General features: G+C 45.7%; 1 long non-coding RNA gene across 1 annotated transcript; it reads left to right on the top strand.

Annotated features, from left to right (window-relative positions):
* The first annotated feature begins 54 nt into the window (after nucleotides 1-54).
* Nucleotides 55-22330, top strand: LOC142814672 (uncharacterized). Its single transcript, XR_012895019.1, has 2 exons — nucleotides 55-691; nucleotides 21474-22330. It is a non-coding gene; the product is annotated as an uncharacterized LOC142814672 (long non-coding RNA).
* Nucleotides 22331-22544: the final 214 nt, after the last annotated feature.

The raw sequence follows: 22544 nt of genomic DNA, 5'->3' as shown, positions 1-22544 counted from the left end.
ATAGATAGATAGATAGATAGATAGATAGATAGATAGATAGATAGATAGATAGATAGATAGATAGATAGTCGGGGATTTGCGGCCAGGCAACTGATGCTAACGAAGTCTGCTCGCTTCTTTTAGGCACCGGAATCTTTGAGGAAAGATCAGCGTTCTGCTGATACTGACGTTACCAGGTGATTGCAAAGTGACCAGTCCACACGTGCTGCTCCCGGCTCGTGGCAAGGTCCCGACCGCTTCTCCTGCGCAGACGGTCGACACCGCTCATCGTCGCCATCGCAGCGGTGCTCCTATCGCCTACTGGAGCGCCCTCAAGCCTCTTGCCTATAAGAAGCCGCGTTAACCACCAGCAAGTGGGATTTGCGGCCAGGCAACTGATGCTAACGAAGTCTGCTCGCTTCTTTTAGGCACCGGAATCTTTGAGGAAAGATCAGCGTTCTGCTGATACTGACGTTACCAGGTGATTGCAAAGTGACCAGTCCACACGTGCTGCTCCCGGCTCGTGGCAAGGTCCCGACCGCTTCTCCTGCGCAGACGGTCGACACCGCTCATCGTCGCCATCGCAGCGGTGCTCCTATCGCCTACTGGAGCGCCCTCAAGCCTCTTGCCTATAAGAAGCCGCGTTAACCACCAGCAAGTGGGATTTGCGGCCAGGCAACTGATGCTAACGAAGTCTGCTCGCTTCTTTTAGGTGAGTTTTAGTCTTGTAACCGACTTAATCTTATGCTTTTGGTCGCAAGTCCCACCAAGTGATTACTCTGTAAATAGACATGGGTATTGATTTGTGCACATACCGTGTTCGAATCGGTTGTTTTGTAGGATTAAGAAGACATGTTCGAACAAATTCACCTGTTTGGCTCCGGCCGAGAAAAATCTGCGGTTCTTTGGGTGTGGGTAGTAGGCTCCTTGTTGTCCTGTTCTGCCTATCACATCTCATTGTTCGCGCTGGAGATGTTGAGACTAATCCAGGGCCGGATAAGGTAGATCAGCTACTAACGTTCGTGAAGGAGTTGGTGTCTTCAAACGAGAAATTTCAAAAGGATGTCATAGGTAGGCTGAAGGATATGCAATCAGGCATCACAGATGTAAAAAGACGAATGGCCAGTCTAGAAAGAATACCCAAAGATATAGACACCCTTCGGGAAGGCGTTGCTGTTCTAACCTCAGCACTAGATGATGTAAAAACTGACCTCAAGAGCTCCGCCGCACCGGCACTTGGCCCAGTCCTTGAAGAAGTTAAAACTCATCTTCAAAATACTGGCACAAAACAGTTTGAACAAGCTAGTATTGTAGTTGACGATTTAAGTAACCGGCTGAGACGAAATAACCTGATATTCAAAGGAGTGCCAGAACAAGGAGGCGAAAAATGGGACCAAACGGAAAAACTTATAAGCGAGTTCGTTTTGCGTAACCTTGGTCTTAACATCGGTGAAATTGAACGTGCACATAGAATAGGTCAACAAACACCCGGTAAGAATCGCCCAATCATTGTGAAATTCTTGAATTTCAAGGACAAGAGCAGCATCTTGCAAAATGCATCAAAACTTAGAAATCTTACATCTCCGTCCGTTTGGATAGAAGAAGATTTCTCACCACGAATTCAACTTATTAGAAAAAGACTTCGGGACTTTGCACGTGCTGAACGTAAACCTAACGAAAAATACAGATTGCGGTTCGATAAACTGTTATTGGGAAACAAACTGTATACCTATGATAACTTCAACAACACGGTAGTCCCACTTTCGAGGCGGGACGCTCCTGCGTCAACTACGTGACGCAAACAGCGTTGTAGAAGTAGAACCTTATCTTTGATTGTGTCGAACTTCAGAAGCGTTTTTCATAAACAGGACCACCTGTGTTCTTTTATCGAGGGCTGCTCTGCCGACATCGTGCTTGGTACAGAGACATGGCTGTCCCCGGATGTGGCTAACTTTGAGCTATCACTGTCGAATAACTTCTTAGTCTTTAGAAAAGATAGAACGGCCTCTCGGGGAGGTGGTGTGTTAGTTGCTGTAAAAAAAAACTTCCATGCTCACATAATTGAAACAGAAGTTAACATTGAAGTTTTATGGGTTGCACTACAGTTATCGTCATTTGTAACTTGTGCTGTCGGAGTATGTTACCGTCCGCCAAACTCGCCAGCCGACTTTAATGAAAAACTGAATGATTCGCTCAGCCTCATACAATGCAATTATCCCCGGTCCCCTATATTTTTGGCAGGTGATTTTAATCACCCAGGCATAAACTGGCGGACGTGTACACCCGAAGGCGGTGCAGGAAGGTCTGACCGTCAGGAATTTCTTGAGGTACTTGCTTTGTTCAATTTGACACAGATGGTAGCCCTGCCGACTCGCGGTGATGCTATTCTAGACCTTGTATTGACTACCAAGCCCGATCATGTACTTGTGAATGTTTTAGATAATATCAGTGATCACAATGTGCTTCATTGTGAATATACCTTGGAGAACGAAAAGCCAGAAAATCCAAGGAAAACAATCTACAACTACACGCGGGCTAATGTTGATATGATTATAAATCAGCTGTCGTCTTTTTCTTTAGAATTTTTGCGCACCTTGTCACTGCGCACAACTAATGAAAACTGGCATCTCGTACAGTCTCAGCTCACCGAACTAAAGGAAAAATATATCCCTAAAATTGAAGTGATAGCGTCAACTCAGAGCGCTTGGTTCAACTTGCATGTCAAACGCTGCATAAATAAAAAAAAAAGACTTTACTCGAAAGCAAAGCAGTCTGGGTCCGATAGTGATTGGGAACGTTACCGTGAACAATCCAAACAATGTAAAACAGTAATCGAAGCAGCCAAAGACAAATTCTTTAACAATGATATAAACACGCTCTTAAGGGAAAATACAAAAAAGTTTTGGAAGGTAATCAACCCCAAACCATCTTCGTCATCACAAGTGTCTATTTCCAAAGATGGTGTACTTCTTTCGCCATCATGTGTTGCAACGGAACTAAATGATTTTTTTGGTTCAGTATTTACAGAAGAAAATCCCGTTCCATCTGAACTTAATTTCACGACTCTAGATTCGGTCATGGACGATTTAAATATTTCACATCAAGGTATTGAACGAGCTATTGAAAGGCTCCCAAACAGTTCAGCACCTGGCCCGGACGGCATCTGCACTAAAATACTAAAAATAACAAAGCCTGTAATTTCTCACATTCTAGCTGCTCTTTTTCAGCAATCTATTGATAGTGGTAGCGTACCAGACGCCTGGAAAATTGCCCACATCACCCCTATCTTTAAATCAGGTAACTCCTCTATGCTTTGTAACTATAGACCAATTTCACTAACAAGCATACCATGTAAGCTTTTAGAGCACATTATATCATCTGCAGTTATGACATATCTCACTAAAAACAAGTTCTTCTTACCAAGTCAGCATGGTTTCCGGCACGGCCTTTCATGCGAAACTCAACTATTTGAACTAATAACCGATATTCACGAAGCGATACATAATAAAACAGACATTGATGCTCTATTTATAGATTTCGCCAAAGCCTTCGACAAGGTCCCCCATAACCGTCTAAATATGAAACTGAGCGCCCTCAACATCAACCCTAAAATCTGTAAATGGATTGCTAACTTCTTGTCTGATCGCTATCAGTCTGTTTTTGTTAATAATACCTTGTCTCCATTAGTAAAGGTTAAATCAGGTGTTCCGCAGGGTACCGTGCTGGGGCCCATCCTATTCCTAATTTACGTTAATGATATAAGTAACCAATTGTCGTCCTCAATCAGACTTTTTGCAGACGATTGTGTAATTTACAGACAAATTACTAACCATATTGATGTGAGTGCGCTGCAGTCTGATATTGACAAAATTACCCGCTGGTGCTACCAATGGCAAATGGAAATTAATGTTTCAAAAACGAAGTACATTCAATTTACAAGAACTACGAAACCTGAGCTGCATTCTTATATGATAAACAATAGGCTAGTCGAAAGTGTGACCACAATAAAATACTTAGGCGTTCATCTTACACACAACCTCTCATGGAATGCTCATGTTGAGGCAATAGCCAGTAAGGCTTTAAGAGCTCTAGGATTCATTAAACGAAATTTGCACTCTGCCAACCAGTCCACCAAACTTCTTGCTTACACAACTTTAGTTCGCTCAAAAATGGAATACGCCGCCCTAATTTGGAATCCTAACCAGCAATACCTTATTCATAAACTTGAGGCCATTCAAAACAAAGCAGCCCGCTTTATCACAGGAAAATACTCTCGGCTATACAGCATAACAGCAATTAAAACTTCATTGAAATTACCTACTCTAGAAAAACGTAGGCTTATCGCACTACTGTCTCATTTCCACAGGCTTTATTTCAGTGAGTCATCTTTCCTACATTCACACATTAAACCAGCTCATCGCATTTTTCCACGTGTGGATCATGCTTACAAAGTGCAACCCATGTTAGCCCGTACTAACTTCCTTCGTGACTCACCATTGTTTCTTGCAATTTATCACTGGAATAAACTACCAAGAGATGTTGTAACTGTGCGTGATCACGACATATTTGTTAGCAAATTAAAGGAGTTGTGGAATGTAGAACTGTGATATTTTGTGGCTTTCTTTTGTTTATTCTAGTGCCAATAATACATCAGTTATCGCAAACTTCGTTTTATGCTTTATTGAGTGTTGTATTATTGAGTGTTGTATTCTTTGATCCGAGATTTTGCTTTCTGCATTTACCTTTTTATTTTTGCGTGTTCTGTGTAAATATTTCTTTTGTGAACATAACCCTGCTGTATTGTTGTATTATGTTGCTTTATTGTAACTACCCCCCCCCTATGTAATGCCCAAATGGGCCCTTAGGGTATATGAATAAATAAATAAATAAATACGCTCAAAGTCGCTGAAGTTCGCTAAGAAATGCTTCGCATTTAAAAACTAGAATAATTGACTTTTAAGTGTGGAGCATTTTAGTGGCCTGAGCTGACGTAGGCTGTCGTCCCACAGGGAAAACCACCAATAGCATAGCAATCGGTAGCAAACTGAGCACGCACTCGCACCTATAGGAGAATCACCCCGCCACGGTGGTCTAGTGGCCAAGGTACTCGGCTGCTGACCCGCAGGTCGCGGGATCAAATCCCGGCTGTGGCGGCTGCATTTCCGATGGAGGCAGAAATGTTGTACGCCCGTGTGCTCAGATTTGGGTGTACGTTAAAGAACCCCAGGTGGTCGAAATTTCCGGAGCCCTCCACTAGGGCGTCTCTCATATTCATATGGTGGTTTTGGGACGTTAAACCCCACATATCAATCAATCATTTTTGTTCACTTCTTGATTTCAACCGTGATGTCCTTAACCCCCGTTTGTTCCCTGACTCACTCTGCTGTCTTCCCGTCTGTGAAGGTGTTTATGGTATCGGGTATCTACATGCGTGCAAGCATGGGAGTGTTAATCGGCGCCACTGGCATCCATGACGGCGATTGCGAAACACTTTCTTTCAGCCAGATGGCGTTACGCCGCGTATGCAGCTCGAACAAACAGACAGCTGACCGATAAGCCTGAGCATTTTTTTAGAAATAATCAAGTCTGTCGCAAAGCGATCCTCGCTGTGAATGAAGGAAAGAAGAGGAACATTAAGGGCTCGTTAATCATTAGGCTGGTGTAAAACAAAGTATCAAGACCTAAAAATTCTCATTCTGCATTGGGCGACGAAGCACACATTAGTGGAGGGCTCTGCATAATTTTGACTACCCGGGATTCTTTACCATGCTCAGAACTCACTTGGAACACGGTGTTTTATAATTTTGTATCCACCGAAATTCTACCACCATGGCCGGGATTGAAACTTCGGGTCAGCAGCCGAGCATAGTAACCCCTTGGCCACCCCGGCGGCGAGGAGATCACTTTGAAAACATACAATAGTTGCAGCTCTTGGAGGCTCGTTAAATAAGATGTCATTTGGTGACGCTGAATGATGATGATCTCGATTATGCAGCTCTCATACAGCTGTAGTGTAAGCGCTCTCATTTCGCGCCGGGATATGCGCGATGCCCATAAATGGAGTCGTGAAGCTCGGTCAAAAATAGATACGACGGCGCGTGGCGCACATGGGGGTGGCGGGCCTCCCCGTCTCTCGCCTTTGCGACGTTGCTTGGGAACCTCCGCATAAAAGCTATTATGTTCGTGCTCCTTGACTCGGCATCCAACGGGCCATTCAAAGAAGCAAATCTTTATTTCCACCCCGTATGCCTGCATAGAAGTAATACAAAAAAAAAAACACTGCCAATAGCTAGCTCGAGTAGTCCAGCTATAGCGACTATATATACTTTTAGCGAATATATTGACTAGAAAATATCAAGTCGCACAGACGGCACACGCACTTGACTGTAAACTGGCAGCGAGATGCTCCGTGATTTTTTCACGGGTATGGCAGAGCATCCTTCAATTTATGAGAGTATCGTGCACCCACCTATTAGCCTAGCCGATCGGAATCCACACCTTTAGCTGGTGTCACGAAGAAGCAGTTTGACAGGACGTGCATTCTTAAAGAGGGGCAAAAGTGTTCAGGCACTCCATCTCATGCATCGACGACAAAGAACTCGAGCCACCATTGTCGTTTTTGTTTTGTAAAGTTAGTATTTACAGAACAACCATTCACTGCTGTCCCGCAGTCAAGCCGCATGGCAGCCCAGTTTTCGCCTTACGCATTCCTGTTAGGAGCCGCACCCTTTGTTTTCTCTGCGCTGCTGAGTCATTTTAGCAAAGAAAAGCTAGTCTATGTTCCTTGCTTAAGCGACAGTACTTTCTTTGGTAATACAGATAGTTGCAACCGGCCAGGCATCGTCATGATTATCACTTTCGCATGTGTCGTCATCGTTAAAATTACATGCTCTGCCGGTGGGGGGCAACTCCCAGCTATCTTGAATTACATCTTTCTGGCACCATTTAACAAAAAAAAACATATATTCATTGATTATATTGTACCTTAGCACCTCACTTCTGCTGAACTCGTGGTGAAGCCGCACTCCACTGCGCATGTCTTCATCTAAGCACACACTGTGGGGCATTAGGTGTTCGACCGTGTAAGATCTACCTGTTCACCCCCCCCTCCCCTCTGCCAATGAAAGCAACAACAAAAACAAAACACACACACGCACACACGTTGCACACCAGTGGACAGCGAAGCTGTAAGCGTGCAGGGTGATGGCTAGAGACCACGTGGTGTCGCAAATGCACCACCAGGTTCGCATTTCAAGGATCATCATTATCAACACTTTGTTTTATTTACTCAATATTCGTGCCATCCTTTCGTCACGGCACCAGCGTTACGCCCACTAGCACTGTGCCGTCCCCTCTCGAAGAGAGTGGCCAAGAGCCATGTTTGCCTTTCAAGTGCCGCCAACGAAAGTCCGGGTGACGCTTAAGCCCTTAATAGGGGCTACTTTTACGTCTTGAAAATCCTTTTTCCTTTGTTATGGCCAGTTTAAATGGGCGCCGCAAACGACCTTGAGAGCGTCATTTGTCATCTTCTCTGTCGGCTCACGGAGAGAGTGAAAGCACCGGTCGGCGACGGAAGAAGAAATGCCAGGCGGCGGGCAGACTCACCCTACCAGCCCGAGCAACAGCACCGCTTTTTTTACGGGGACTTACTGAGTGCTGGTGAATCCTTGTTAAAATGTGACCCCAATTCCTGTTAATTAAAGTTACTTTTGTTTAAATGTTCACAAGTGTTCGGCCGTTAACTGGCTGGATAGCGGACGCTTTGACCCGTCAAATGCGAGCTGCGAGACCAGCATAAGCACTACTACTGCTTGTATTACTACGATGCAGACAATGGCGGCGGCATAGGGTAGGCCACTGCAGCCTCGCTGTATAATATAGAATTCTTGAAATCTGTGCGCATGATAAGCATCTAGTCATCCTTTGCGCCCAGTGATAAGCACCCAGTGATTCAATGGAACTTAACGTTTACAGCGAAAGCTGTTATAAGATCAACACTCAGGTCACGCACGCCGCCGTAATTGTCCACCGCCACCACCGCCGCTGGTGTCCGTAACCACTATCGCGAGATAAGAAGAAAAAAAAGCCCTAGTACCAATTATACAGTGGGGCGCGAACCCGTATCTGCTGCCAAGTAATGTACCACTGAGCCATGCCGGTGCTTGGGACTTGTTCGCAAACTTGCCTTAGGCAAGCCTGCTATCGGGAAAGGAATCACGTTATTATGAGTAATAAAGCGTTTTAGAACAGCAAAGGAACGACGAGGCGTCACACATTGCGAATAGCATAACGAGTGGGTCGTCCCATGCTCCAATCCATTACAAAAGCTCGTTTTTTTATTACCTATTTACTGTGGCGCATACCAACTTCAGGCGTAATTCCTCATCGTCGTCAGCCACTGCATGAACAATTGGCCAAAAATTATTTGCAAGTGTTCAGCGTATGCAACGCTTCTCATGAGAATGAAAAAATAGCATAGCGAATGCTACTACCTAGAAATTATTATTATTAATGCTGTAGTGAGTACCCAGCAAGTGTGCTTGCAGTACATTCTCAGTCAGGTGCCGGATAACGAACGGCATATACGCGGCACGCTCCTGCGAACTGACTAAAATCCTGTCTATAGGGAGTCCAGCAATAAAAAATACCAGTGACCGCCACGCGGCGCGGAAGTCACGCCTATGGCTGGCGAGAGCAGGCGTAAGAAGAAAAAAAGAAGAGGGAGAGCCACCGTCTCCGTCACACCAGCCTGGCTCGAAGAGCCGGCATGAAATTACGCAGAACCATTCAGCGACAAGCACGAGAACGCAAGAAAAAAAAAAGGAACGCCCCCCCCCTCCCCCTTTGCCGCCTCCTGGCCAGCTCGGCGCGGCGCCTGCATCACGTTCACCGTCACCTGCATGCCATGGTATTAGTGCGTCGCCGTTTGGTCTCGCTGTCTTGTGATGGTCGTTTTTCTACAGGATGGTCCGGGACGCAAACATTTCTCAGTGCTTTACGGCACACTTTATTCAAAATATCTCGCGGGTTAGAATCCCGGCTGCGGTGGCTGCATTTCCGATGGAGGCGGAAATGCTGTAGTCCCGTGTGTTCAGATTCGGGTGCACGTTAAAGAACCCCAGGTGGTCGAAATTTCCGGAGCCCTCCACTACGGCGTCTCTCATAATCATATGGTGGTTTTGGGACGTTAAACCCCACATATCAATCAATCAATTATGTCGACATTGTGTCATGCACTAAATAAAAGAGTACTAGTGCATGCGTGGCAGCTTAGTGAAACATTGGCCTATGTATGTTGATGTTCGTGTTCAACGAAACAAGTCGTACTGATGATTTTAGGAAAGCATGGCAAAAAAGAAAGAAACCAAAGGCAGCGAGACAGAGAAAGATCGATATTGAAAATAGATTGGTTGATGCTTGATTAGTAGTTCCGTAATTCGATGATGATTATCAAATACAGAAGTAAAAAGTCAGGTGCAGAAGTCAGCAGGAGAGCGTATGTCACCCACATTTGCTCACTCTTTTGAATATTAAGTACAGTTCTCATATTCCAGCATGGATTTGTAACAGTGATTGATTGATATGTGGGGTTTAACGTCCCAAAACCACTATATGAATATGAGAGATGCCGTAGTGGAGGGCTCCAGAAATTTAGACCACCTGGGGTTCTTTAACGTGCACCCAAATCTGAGCACACGGGCCTACAACATTTCCGCCTCCATCGGAAATGCAGCCGCCGCAGCCGGGATTCGAACCCGCACCCTGCGGGTCAGCAGCCGAGCACCTTAGCCACTAGACCACCGCGGCGGGGATTTGTAACAGTGAACCACGACCAAAACAACCAGTGTACCGCTGCGGAGATAATGTACCAGCTATAAAAAAATTCCCATTTTCTAAAGAGCCACTGCATGCAGTAACAATAACGATTTTGAGGTTCGTTCTGCAGCATTTTTTTGAACCCTACAGCATGCGGACGTTCGCGAAAGAGATGTGCAGAAGCCTTATTTATTTGAAAGGAGATCGACCTGTCCATCACTAATTTGTGTACGTCATACTTGACCTTGGCACGTGTTTCGGCATTCACTTGTATAGCGGTGTGATGCTGAATAAAGGTAAGAGTAGCCACTCCCCTTAAACAGATCAGTTAAAGACTGAAAATGAGTAAAAGCCCCGCCGCGGTGGTCTAGTGGCGAAGGTACTCGGCTGCTGACCCGCAAGTCGCGGGATCGAATCCCGGCTGCAGCGACTGCATATCCGATGGAGGCGGAAATGTTGTAGGCCCGTGTGCTCATAATTGGGTGCACGTTAAGGAACCCCAGGTGGTCGAAATTCCCGAAGCCATCTACTAGGACGTCTCTAATAATTATAGGGTGGTTTTCAGCATTCAACAATGTTTGGTTGCAGGAGAAAGAAATGCAGAATTTTTTTCCTGCGGGAGGCAAAGACTAAAGGCTAAAAGCCTGGCAAGGTCTCACCCCCTATTAGGACGTCAAACCCCACATATCGATCAATCAAATGAGTAAAAACCACTCTATATTGCGAAACAATGCGCATATATTTGAATTGCAGAAATAAGTAACCATCGAAATGCTAAAAACGCGCTGCTGCCCCAGCGTGCAGCTCAAGGCAGTTTATGCGTACGAAATGCAAATATTAGAGTAGCACACTAAATTACCCATGCAACGTTTACGTGTGAAAGCGCATTGTCTTCAAACAGCTGAGCATAGGCTGCTATCGCTGACACGTGTCTATCAAGACACAAATAAGCGAAATTGCTCACAGCATATGCACGTGCGAGAAACAAACGTAGGTTTCGACAGCCGAACACAGCCTCGTTCGCAAATTTCGGTGAGCGTAACACCCGCAGTTCACGGAGAAGCACTAAAACGACGAACAAACGCACTATAATCGTTCTTGCGGAACGGCGCACCATGAACCGAAGTCGGAGCCGAATGCGCTCACCATGGTTGTCTCGAGTTAATGAAGCCCTACAAACTGTTCGCTGATCAAATGTAGGCATATAGAACAAAAACAGCTCAAGGTACCGCCGACAGTTTGCAAAAAGCCACTCGGTAGCTGTATACCCCCGCAAAAAGGCTCGTCCTCATGCGGTGGCGCTGTGGTGCAATCGGTAAGACATCTATCTGATTCACGTAGTACTTGCGGTCCCGAGTTCGATTCCAGGGCTGTGTGTGCTTTGCATGTTAATCTCGCAAATGTAGATGATTGTGGTAGTAATGACTTTCTAATTACCGGTAATCCGCCGCATTATCGGCGAGAAGTCGCTAAAGCATAAAATAATGCTTTCTCTCCGCCACCACGTCAAGGCCGGGCCACATGGAAATTTCACGCCTAACCACAGGTCTTTTGACCTAGAATCCCGGCTAATCCTTTTCTCGGCTATACCGAAGACCACTTTACATCGGGCTGGTTTCTCTGGTACACGGCTACGGAGTCGCCTAGAAGCGGCAATAATTTGACTTGATTACCCACCTGCAGGCGTGTAGTCTAGTCAAGATTAGATTAAGAGTGTAGTTACCCAATGAGTGTTAAGAGAAGACTTTAAATTGCCACTCTTCAAGCTTTCTCTGTTATTGTGCTGCGCCTTGAAGGCAGGCCTGGCGTTTTTTTTTAATTGGCATTCGTGTATTAATGGTCAAATTTATAGCGAGTGCCAATGCTCTTCTTACAATGACTCATCAAGTTCTTACATTGCCATACCGACCATCATGCAGCGCTAGGGTGCCGAGGCCTCAGGAACAAGGTATATTTATAAAAAGTATTACATCACGCATGCGACTTTATTCATCCGTTTGAGGTGGGACAAATACACGCAGCACGTAATATTCCTTTGTTCGTTGTACAAAAGTATACCGTGGTTTGGTGACGTCACTGCACACCCTGTGGTCAGTAGCACCACAACCGAGATGGGCGATCATGTCTGTTTGAAAAGTAAGCTAGTGCGCCATCTTTTTGTGCTATCACAAATGATTATTGCAATGTACATTTTAATGGCCCTCCAAAGAAACTGCCAACATCTGTGCGCGTATCGGCTACACTGCGACAAATGAGGATGCCATTGTGCATCTACACACACACAAAACAAAACTGGAACAAGAACACACATATGCAAGACTATGGTTTCCGCAGTGAGAGCCAGTTCTATAAACGTTGGTGAGAGCCGGGTGCTGTTTCAGAAATCCCAGCCGAATCCTGAAACCACCACACCAATTAGCATCTTGACGTTACGTCTATGCAGAACGAAAGCTAAATAGATGGGTGAACTTTATGATTGATTCGCATGAAAACAGATGACCGGTGTCCTACATAGCTACATTTCTTTGACCATGGAGTCAGTCGTCCATGATAACGCACTGCTGAATGACACAAACTATCCGAAATAAAAAAAGAGATATATACGCTACATTTTTACGCACTCTTAATTGGCACACAGAAAAAAAGCCTATTGGGTCTACATTTTCAGTTTACTGATTTTTCCCTAATAAATATCGACCCGTATCGAATCGGTACAGATGCCTGAAAGAGGCTTATACTTCAACCAAACTTTCCGAATGCACCATCAAAGAAATGGCGTCAGTCTGTTTATATAGGACATTGGTAGAACGGGGCCAATTTTTATTTGTGCTTTTGCAAACGAAACTCCGCAGTTTTAAAACAATTTCCTTGAGTATGAATCAATAGCATTTCAAGGCTCTTAAGTATAAGCGGCACTACCATAAAAATCCACACCATTTTCCCAAAGGAAACTTCGATGGCATGTGCAGGGTGATGATGGGTGCAACGCTGCTGGTTCCAAAGCAGCAGCGTTGCACACGGGGGGCGTCGTGGGCTGAACGGTGCTTTCGCGGGTGCTGCGGTGAGCGCTGGAAGATTCGCAATCAGCAGTCGCGGTAGCAGCGGGTCTTGCGGGCGAATGGACGAGGTGTCAGCTGCACGCCCCGCGGTGAGCGAGAGAGAGAGCGACGTCAGCACGCACTGCGAGGGGAACGTGACGTCAACGCGCAGATGCGGCGTAACCTACTTGGAACCGCTTCAACCCTGCGGCGAATGTGGCGCGTAGCGGTGTGTTAGTACGTATTCATGGAGGGACAGTGTTGCACAGGATAGTCAGAGCTGCTTCGCATCTAATATCGAAGTTCTTAACTCTCCGCTAATAAAGGGAAGCACAAGAGAGAAAGTATGGAGGTTTGTTGAGTGGTTGAAATACTCCCGGGTGAGGACTCCTGCCTAGGTCTCAGTATGTGCCAATGACCGGCAACTCCCGCGCCACTAATTCGGGCTATTTCCTTTCTTCGAAAGCCTACTCCTAATAAAAAAATCCCACTCTTTACATTAAAAGTATCGCCTATTGCTACAAGGAGGAGCACCGGCGCTATCTGGACCCTTGTGAGAGACTGAAAGGGGCCCTGCTCGGCTCCTGGTACTTCAGAATCCAAAAGGACCTAGTGGAATGGATGCGGGAGGCACTGCTTGCCGATGGAGCTTCGAAATAGGGGCTCTACATTCACCGAGAGGCGAGAAGGCCAATATGGCCCACAGTGTAATAACCTTATGGTAACCATTTAACTAGTAAATGGTAATAAATGTTTTCCCCACCATTAACCAACTTCGACTGGCAATGGCACAGACGGTCAGTCGGCCATGCACCCATAAGAAAGCCTGGAAAGTGTTGGGAATAGAATGAGCGGAAGAACTTGCCAGCCTGATCATATGAAAGAAAGAAAGTTCCTACTAAGTGCCCACAAAGTAGAAACTTAAGATGATTGAGGGACAGTTGGAGGTAGGTGTAGAATTGCCAAAAAACATCTGCTTGTCATCGGGACAAAGAGAGACGCGAAGGTCCTTGAATAAAACTCCTCTTGGGCCTTCATAATTCTAAGGCTGAAATTGAAATAAATAAATAAATAAATAAATAAAAATATCGAGAGAAAGAGTGAAAAAACCAGGCGCAAATAGGTAGGTGTCCCAATGACGAAAGCACTTGTTTGGGCCGTGTCTTTTATCTGTGGGGCACCTGGTATGTTTGTACTGTCAGTTAAACCTCGGAAAAGGAATCTTGCACTTTCTGATTATGACAAGTTCCTGGGATAAATTAGAGCAATACCAGGGTATATAAAGTTCGTTAGGAGAAGCCGTATGGTGTGATAACAATACTGATAATTATTCGATGAATTTCCTTCACTGGAGTTTCTTCTCGGTGGCGTGTGGTGAGCCACACGCGTGGCGCATGGCTGGCTATTGATCTGCGCATGGGTGAGGAGTCTTGACTTAACAAGCACTTGTGGCCGTCCCAGCTGGCTGTTTTGCAAGAGGGCCGCTGAAGAGAGCGTTTTTGTGAAAAGGCCTTCGTGAAAACGAAGTTGACGCCGTCCAGCAGCGCAGTACACGAAGTACACGCGCACTTTCAGGCTCGCTGGTCAGAACAAGATGCGTGTGCTCCCAGAAATACACGCCAACATTCTTTTTGTCACTTGGAATGTTGCTCGAGGTACCTTCCGTGTACCATTCATATATATCTGTTGCAAAATACAGTTGACACCAGCTTATTCAAGGAAAAAAACAACACTCAAGGTTTCCTACACTTCCACCTAAAACGAGTCAAATGCGAAGGCTATCCTGTTTTTCTAAGTCGATATGCATAGCGCGTTAAGCTACTCCTACTCCACCTCACTGATCCCTCCTGTTACATTTGTCCCTTTAGCAGAATCTGTGCCTCTTCCGCCGCAGAGCTAAATCACACCATAAGGGTGGGACCTGTTCCCCCTTATATAGCGGAACACCCCCCTTTCCTAAACCCCCCGTTTATAGAAAGGAGCATTGGGAGGCTGCTTTGTTGGCCACGTTGGAGGGAACTGAGGGAGTAGGGGAGGGCTGATTGAAGTAGTTACTCCTTCCACCCACCATCCCATTGCCACCTTCCACATAAACAAGAGTACATACGTTGTTCGTTCAGAGACCACGGCTGTTGGACTAATTCATTCAGACAAGATAAGTTTTGTTGGTCCATATCAAAGCACATGAAAATCCACCGCCTTCTTCCCGAAGCGCTAATGGCCGAGACGAATCAGTTCTTGCTATCACCCAGGGGTTTTTCTGAAGCAACGTTCACTTTACATTCCTTACTCTCCATGACTGCACAAATGTGTGCTACTATGATCGCTTTATACTATCGCGCTCAGCATGAGCTACACCATGCGAGCGCGTGGCCAAGCGCGCTGCAAGGTTGTAAAGTAGCGCCGTTCGTGACATATTTTCGAGTTATCGGGGTAGAGCTTGGTTATACTGCGAATGTACATCACCCCCGCATGCTTGCTTTCACCCTCGCCCTTTTGTATTTGGAAGAACCTTTTGCGCTTCGTTTTGCGCGCTCATTCAGTCTTTACTAAAGAAATTGAGCACAATGCCGTGACTTCATCGCCCACCAGACAGGTCGTGCGAATCTTATCAAAACTTGAGCGTTAACTTGACGCAAGAATGGATATGAATGTGCTGTTTTACTTGAATTGGGTACTTTTATATTGCGTCATGCTTCTCGAGAGAATAGAGAGCCGGCGACGACTCGGGCTTTGCACTATTTTCAGTAATAATTTTTTTAGTAGAGCTGTGCTGCCAATGTACAACGTGTTGCCGTTATTACTGTTTCGGGGATCGCTAGCAGCATTTATTCTATAGGCGCAGCAGCTGTTACTTTGCTTGTTTAGAACTACGCTGATAAAACGTTTTAATAACACTAGTTATGAACATATACCACTCTCCAGTCAATTCGCCAAGGAAATGGGGAGGCCGGAAGCACTTTTTATGGATACATCAACGTGAAATCGTGTTCAATGTTCTCGAATAATAGACTTACCTGGCTTCCCAAAATAGTCGTATGGTCATCAGAAGAGAGCAAAACACTGCTAGAATAAAAAAGGTAACTGATAATAAGGTCAGAACAAAAGCTGTGCTGTTTATTTTTTATTCTTGTCTAATATACATTAGGTGTTGCTTGAAATGGCCAAGAAAAGTGAATTTCTTGCAGTCAAAGAAATTAGGAACAGAATAATAGTATGAGTACTGTAAAAAGGTAGAATTGTGCACAAAAATGAAACGAAGTCAAGTTACACTAAGATGCATAACATAAGAAGCAAGTACATGGGAATTTCTATTCCGGCCAGTAACTTCTTCGATGGCGCTTGGCTGCGGACCCAATACTGAACGGCTGCAGTTGAACCGATGACGCGTCGGCACTGATAGTATTAAGATGCAAGAATGCGACTGACGGGAAATAAAAGCAGATGAAGTGGTCGCCGTGCCTTAGTAGCGGGTCAAGGGTCTTGCACTGCAATCACATCATGCATTCTGGACGATAGTGACTCGGAAAAATTGTCAATGAAACTGCGTTCATTCTGGAGGCGTATTCATTCTTCTTCGACAGTGCTCCAAAGCTCATCGGCAGATGAACTGTGTAACCCTCGTTTATACAGCCTGACATTCATTCTGCCCCATACGGCGTCAATGGTGTTCAGGTCTGCCGCTTTGGGGACCCACTCACGCACCGCACCCCTATAATGTTCAGGAGCTCTTCAACAGCCTTTTCAGTGTGAACAGGTGACAAGTCTTCCTGTAACAGGAAGTCATTGTCAGGAAAAGGCCCGTCCAACGCGTAAGGTATCTTGACATAATCGAGGATGTCGCAGTAGTTTACCGATGTCCCTCAATGCGGTGCAAAACACCAAGCCCATCACGGGACACAGCCCCCAAACATTCACAGCCGTGCATCCACTCGATGCTACTTCTTGCACGTAGAGGGTGTCGTAGCGGGCATTGACAGGGTGCTGCACACGTTGCTTTTGATGCCAGCGTGTGGTGAACGTGTACTCGTCAGAAAAAAAAATGGCAGCATATCCATGGAGTGAATGATGGAGAGTGGGGCGACGAATCCGTCCGTCCATTCGTTCTTGCTTCCATCCGTCCATGCGTCCGTCAGTTTGACCGTCCATGCGTCCATCAGCCCGTCCGTGCGTGCGTCTGTTCGTGCGTCCGTCCCTGCGTTCGTCCATGCAGCCACCCCTGCGTCCGTTCATGCGTCTATCTATGCATCTGTCTATGTGTCCGTTCGTCCATCTATTCAACACTCCAAGTACCACCATCTCGCATCTTTTCATCATATATTCCCCATATAGAAGCACCGCCATCCGGCGGACATTCCAAGGACTAAACGAGAGTTGGCACACGCACACTTTCTTACGGCTTGCGCTTCGAGTCTACTTCCCACCTTTAACCACCTTGAGTTCATGGTATATACTATATAGTTCACTGTATTCATGGCACTGCGGCCGAACGCTCGCTAAACCTTTCGAAAACCAAGGAGGTTACGCCCAGCGAGTATGACGTAGCAAACTTTTTCAGTCAGATAGTGCTCAATGTACATGCCAATGGCTGCTAATGGGACATGAGAGGCGGAGAATTCGGCTTTTACTTTCTTACGGCTTGCGCTTCGTATCTACTTCCCATTTTTAACCACCTCGAGTTCATTCATGGTATATACAAGTTCATTGTATTCATGGCACTGCGGCTGAACGCTCGCTAAGCCTTTCTAAAGCTAAGGAGGTTACCCCCAGCGAGTATAACGTAGCAACCCTTTCTTGTCAGGTAGTCCTCAATGTACATGCCAATGGCTGCTAATGGTGATCGCAGCCTGCGCGGTAACTAAAAGCCGAATGCTCCTGTCTCTCATTCCCCATTAGCAGCCATTGACATGTACATTGAGCACTATTTTTTATTGTTCAACACGCACAGAAGAAGTCTCTCACCGGCACCACCTTGGAGGTCAAAATGTTATACTTGTTACAAACTACGGGAGACGAACGGGTGCCGTTATAAGGAGTTTCGCTCCTAAAAAGTACTATTTTCCAGTCGCCCATGGTCCAGGAAACCAGTTCATTTGCGAAGTTAAGACGAACCGACCTATTAGACAAGGAGACGCGCGGCTTCTGGGCCGTAATGTGCAAGGCTCTTCAGTTTACCTTCTGCTAGCCGTCGTTTTATTAGAGAGTTTTAGTACTGCGTACGCTGCGTACGTGGCGGCGTTGCGTACGTAAGGACGCCGCGTTTTGCGTAGTGCGCATGCGCAGACCGCAACGCGCACGTATCGCGTTACGTACGCAGCCGCTACGTACGCACGCATGAGATGCGTGCGTGCGTACGTATGAGGTGATCGCGCCGCTCTCGAACAAGTTCGCGACAGCGCGATACTTCGTTTTGCAAAATGGCGGCATCGAAGGCAAGCACACCTTTTCTTCCTCCGTGGCAAGCACCGACCGGCGCTGTGGCTTAAAATATGGATATAATCTGGCTATAACACTTGGATTGGCTCACATTGGCTGTCCACAACTCGTGCTTCTATTTTGATCTACCAGATGGCGCAGCACGCTCCACGCTCGTTACGTACGCGGGTACTACGGCGTACTGAAAGCCGATTAGTGGCAAACGACGCCACGTAACGCAAGGCGCTTGCGTGATGCGTACGTAGCACCATTCCGCAGTACTAAAACTCTATTGTCGACGCACTTGCGGACACTCCTGCGGCCGCACCGATCTCTCTGGCAGTAGTGAAAGGGACTTGCCTTCGCGGCGTCGCGGATGTCGGCGTCCTCAGCAGCAGTAGTTGCACGAAGGTGCCGTTTATGTGGAGCGTCGCTTATGTGACCTTCTTTCTTATAAGCTTGGATGATCCGATTTACAGTCTCATTAGACTACCTCGTCATCCCTGTTTTGCGTTGAGTGTACTGCTTCTGGGACAAATCAACTATTCGCAGGCGCTCACTGTTTATTTATTTTATTTATTTATTTATTCGAGTACCTACAGCGCCCAATTTGGGCATTACAGTAGGGGGGAGGAGACATAAAACTTGAAATTGATACAGGGTATGAATACCGATAACAAAACAAGTAAGCATGCTCAGCTTATACAGTGTGTACACATTCTCGGGAACACGAGGCAATCGAGGAAAAGTAAAACACAAACAGAGATGCAGACAGAAATTGGCATCTTTCATTTCAACAAAAATTGTGACAGAGCATTTTGAAATGAGGGTGGCGGGGTGGATACAATATATTCTGGTAGGTTGTTCCATTCGTGTGTGGTTTTCGGGAAGAAGGAGTTTTTGTAAGTATTTATGCGACATCGGTATTCGCGAACTTTGCGGGAGTGATCTAGGCGAGAGGATACATAAGTGGGATCTTTAATGTACACGTCTTTATTTAAACCAGTGCTACCAATATAAATATTATGAAATATATTTAATCTTAAGAATTTGCGCCTGTCCTGCAGGAGAGGCCAAGCCAAATGTTTACGAATGCACGAAGAGCGGTTAGTGAAATCATAGTTACCAGACACAAAACGCGCTGCTCGTTTCTGAACCCTTTCTAGCGCATTAGTACATATTTGAGTATCTGGATCCCAAGCCACACAACCGTACTCTAAAATTGAGCGAACGTTAGAAAGATAGAGCGTTTCCTTTAGCTTAGGTGGGGCCTGTTTAAAGTTACGCTTTAGGAAGTTCAATACACGGCTCGCTTTAGCACCGACGTACTCAATGTGGTCGTTCCAGGATAGGTTGCTCGTAAAGAAAACGCCTAGGTATTTAGACACAACTTCCAAACGATTGTCTCCAAGAAAGTAATTCGTATTTAGAATGTTCTTTTTGTTTGTGAAGTGAACGGTATTACATTTTGAAAAGTTAAGTGTCATGTTCCATGTGGTGCACCATGATAACACAGCATTTAGATCACTTTGTAGTTGAGCAGAATCTTGAGCAGACGTGACGTCACGATATATGCAGCAGTCATCTGCATACATGCGCATGCGGCTGGATACTTGTTAGGCACTCGGGACATTTTTCAAGGTGATGAAGCTTTCCATGTTTCATAGTGCGCGCTATACACAGCCACTTTCACGGGATGCGGTAAGCGGCGCATTAGTCTGGAATTCGCAATTGAATAAAACGAAGCAAACAAAAAGAGCAAGGCTAGATATCACGTGTTTTGTGAAGCTCGGCTTGTCGAGCACAAAATTTGGTCTTCAGGACACGGTGGCCGTTATCATTTTTTGAAGCTGATATCACCGCAGGGCCAAGTGAGGGCGAGCGTGAAAGCAAATAGGGACGATGTGCATTCGCACCAACAGTCAAACTCTCTCCCATTTATTCGAAAGAATGTCACGATCGGTGCTACTGTACAACCTTGAAGCGTGCTTGGCCACGCGCTCGCATGGTGTAGCTCATACTGAGTGCGATAGTACAAGCTGTTTGTTTGAATAGGACTGAAACATAGAAAGAAAAAAAATTGTCTTGCTTTCGGAAGGATGAATGCCATTCACTGAAGTGGGAAGGGCATTCTTCTGCCTTGTGCAATCAGGTCCTACGTTTTTATTTCCGAACAGAGAATAACTCGGGGTCAGGTAAAACAAAAAATGGCCCGATGCACAAATTGTACAAAAACTATGCAGTAATTAGACATGTACGGTAAATGTGCATCCGACACTGTTTTAAACTAACAGTAATGGTGTGAAAGACAGGCCTCCTTTAATTGCAAATCGGGATACGCCCGTATGTGCTGACCTATATACATGGTTACTCACTTATCAAAATCAGAGTAATATACTCTCGTTATGAGTATAACTCCCATTGAGGGACGTGCGAGGTTCAATCATACGAGCATGCTGCGCAGGTATGGTGAGAAAATGATCGGAGAATTCGTGGAGGTTCAAGAAATCTGAACCTAGAACGCAGATGCGCCACCCCTCGTTAGCCCTTATCAATGAAAGGTTGTGTTTCATAACTGGGGCTGGATAACAATGGTTAGTTCTCGATGCCTGCCAAAAGTGAGTATCTACCGGGTTTTACTCCGTTTTGTTACTGCTTCTGTTCTTTTGACACCTAGTGTAATGTTCGGACACTTTTTGACACCAGTGTGTCCGAACAATAAGGCCTCATTTGTTCACTCCAGCACCTCGTTTTTCTTCCCCACTTCTTGTGAGTGCTGTTCCATGCCTTGTGATGATAAGCAGAAATTATTTTCTCCTTAACGCAAAATAAAATTACAGAGGCTGCCAACTCTAATATGCACTCGTATGTGTGGGGGTCTGTTTCAGCCTAAAGCGCCTGTTTTCAGCTGGCCGCTTCGCTGGCCCATCGCCAACCAGTTGCCTTGGCAGTTCTTCAACATTTTTCGAACGTTTATCGAAGCCGACGCCTTCACTTTGAAGGCACTTCGCTTTTGAACCACGGTTGCGCTTGCCACGTCTGTCAGTGATGCGTCGCTTGACTTGTGATTCCATCCCGCGTATACATTTTTTTCTGCTTTTCGCCCAGCAAGTTAGTTGTTACTTTGGTGTTTTTGCACGTGCACTTGGGAATGCATCTGTCGCTACCACGCTCCACTGTATGTCGCAAAAGAATATATTTGTCCCCGTCCTTCGCACGTTCCAGAGTTCCTTGAACTTCTTCATGTCACCAGCGGTAAGCAAGCTTCCAGCAGCGCTACCAAACCTCCACGGTTCCCCAGCGTTTGCGACACAGAAACGCCCAGCGACTCTCATGCCAGACTGCCCGTTGTCGGAGCTCGCCCACGCCATGATGAGAGGGCGAGATATACCAGCGTCCTTTTTTTTTTACTGCTTTAACTCTGGCCGTCCAAGAGTTGGAAGAGACAGGTTGTGTGGTCGATGAAGTGCACCCTGGCGAAGCCCGAATGTGTCAGCGCAATAAAATGAAACAAGGAACTCAAGGAAGAAGACGAGAAGACAAGAGGCTCTTGCTTTCGTCTTCTTTACTGTAGAGTGATTGAGCGTGACAGTAAGTACATAGAAAAAAAAACGACTAGGACATTCATTCTTCCTGGATGCAAACAATCTGTGGGAAGTGAGATGTGAGTATTATGCTCACACAGATGACAAGCTGTTCTTTCTTGGCCATACTTTTATTTGATTCATTATTTAATCATTTCATAAACAAGTAAAAGCTCTTTTCTTCTCATTTTTCGTTACACATAAAGTTGTAAGAGACGAAAATTGGGTCCGCAGATTTTCCTGACGTACACTATTACCCTGAAGTATTCTCGTAACTTGTTGCCGACCTAGTGAGTAAAGCCCACGTGGATGTATAGATAGAGGGCACGTAGGCCACGACACTGTTTTAGGAATGTCTTCTTATATACGCTACTTAAACAGTTTTATGTTACTTATACCAACTTGAACAAGCACACGTAATATCGCGCAACATGACTTGGAAGCTTCAGTGCCAGCAAACAATAATAATAATAAATTCCGCATAGGACACCTGCACGATGCTGAATGGCCTCATTGCTTCAGATTGGTCCAAGACGCACAAGAATTAGTGGCTCAGTCTCACTTCGTCATAATCGTCATAATTCACATTCGTCATTCATATTCGTCATAATTTATTAATAATCGTCATAATTTATGACAATTATGAATCGTCATAGTGTACACGCAGTATCTCATCATTCATCAGTGTGCGGGGAAAAGGTACCCCTCTGCG

The sequence above is a fragment of the Rhipicephalus microplus genome, chromosome 4, assembly GCF_043290135.1.
Source record: "Rhipicephalus microplus isolate Deutch F79 chromosome 4, USDA_Rmic, whole genome shotgun sequence".
NCBI classification, from domain to species: domain Eukaryota; kingdom Metazoa; phylum Arthropoda; class Arachnida; order Ixodida; family Ixodidae; genus Rhipicephalus; species Rhipicephalus microplus.
This window is presented reverse-complemented; position numbering and strand designations above follow the sequence as displayed.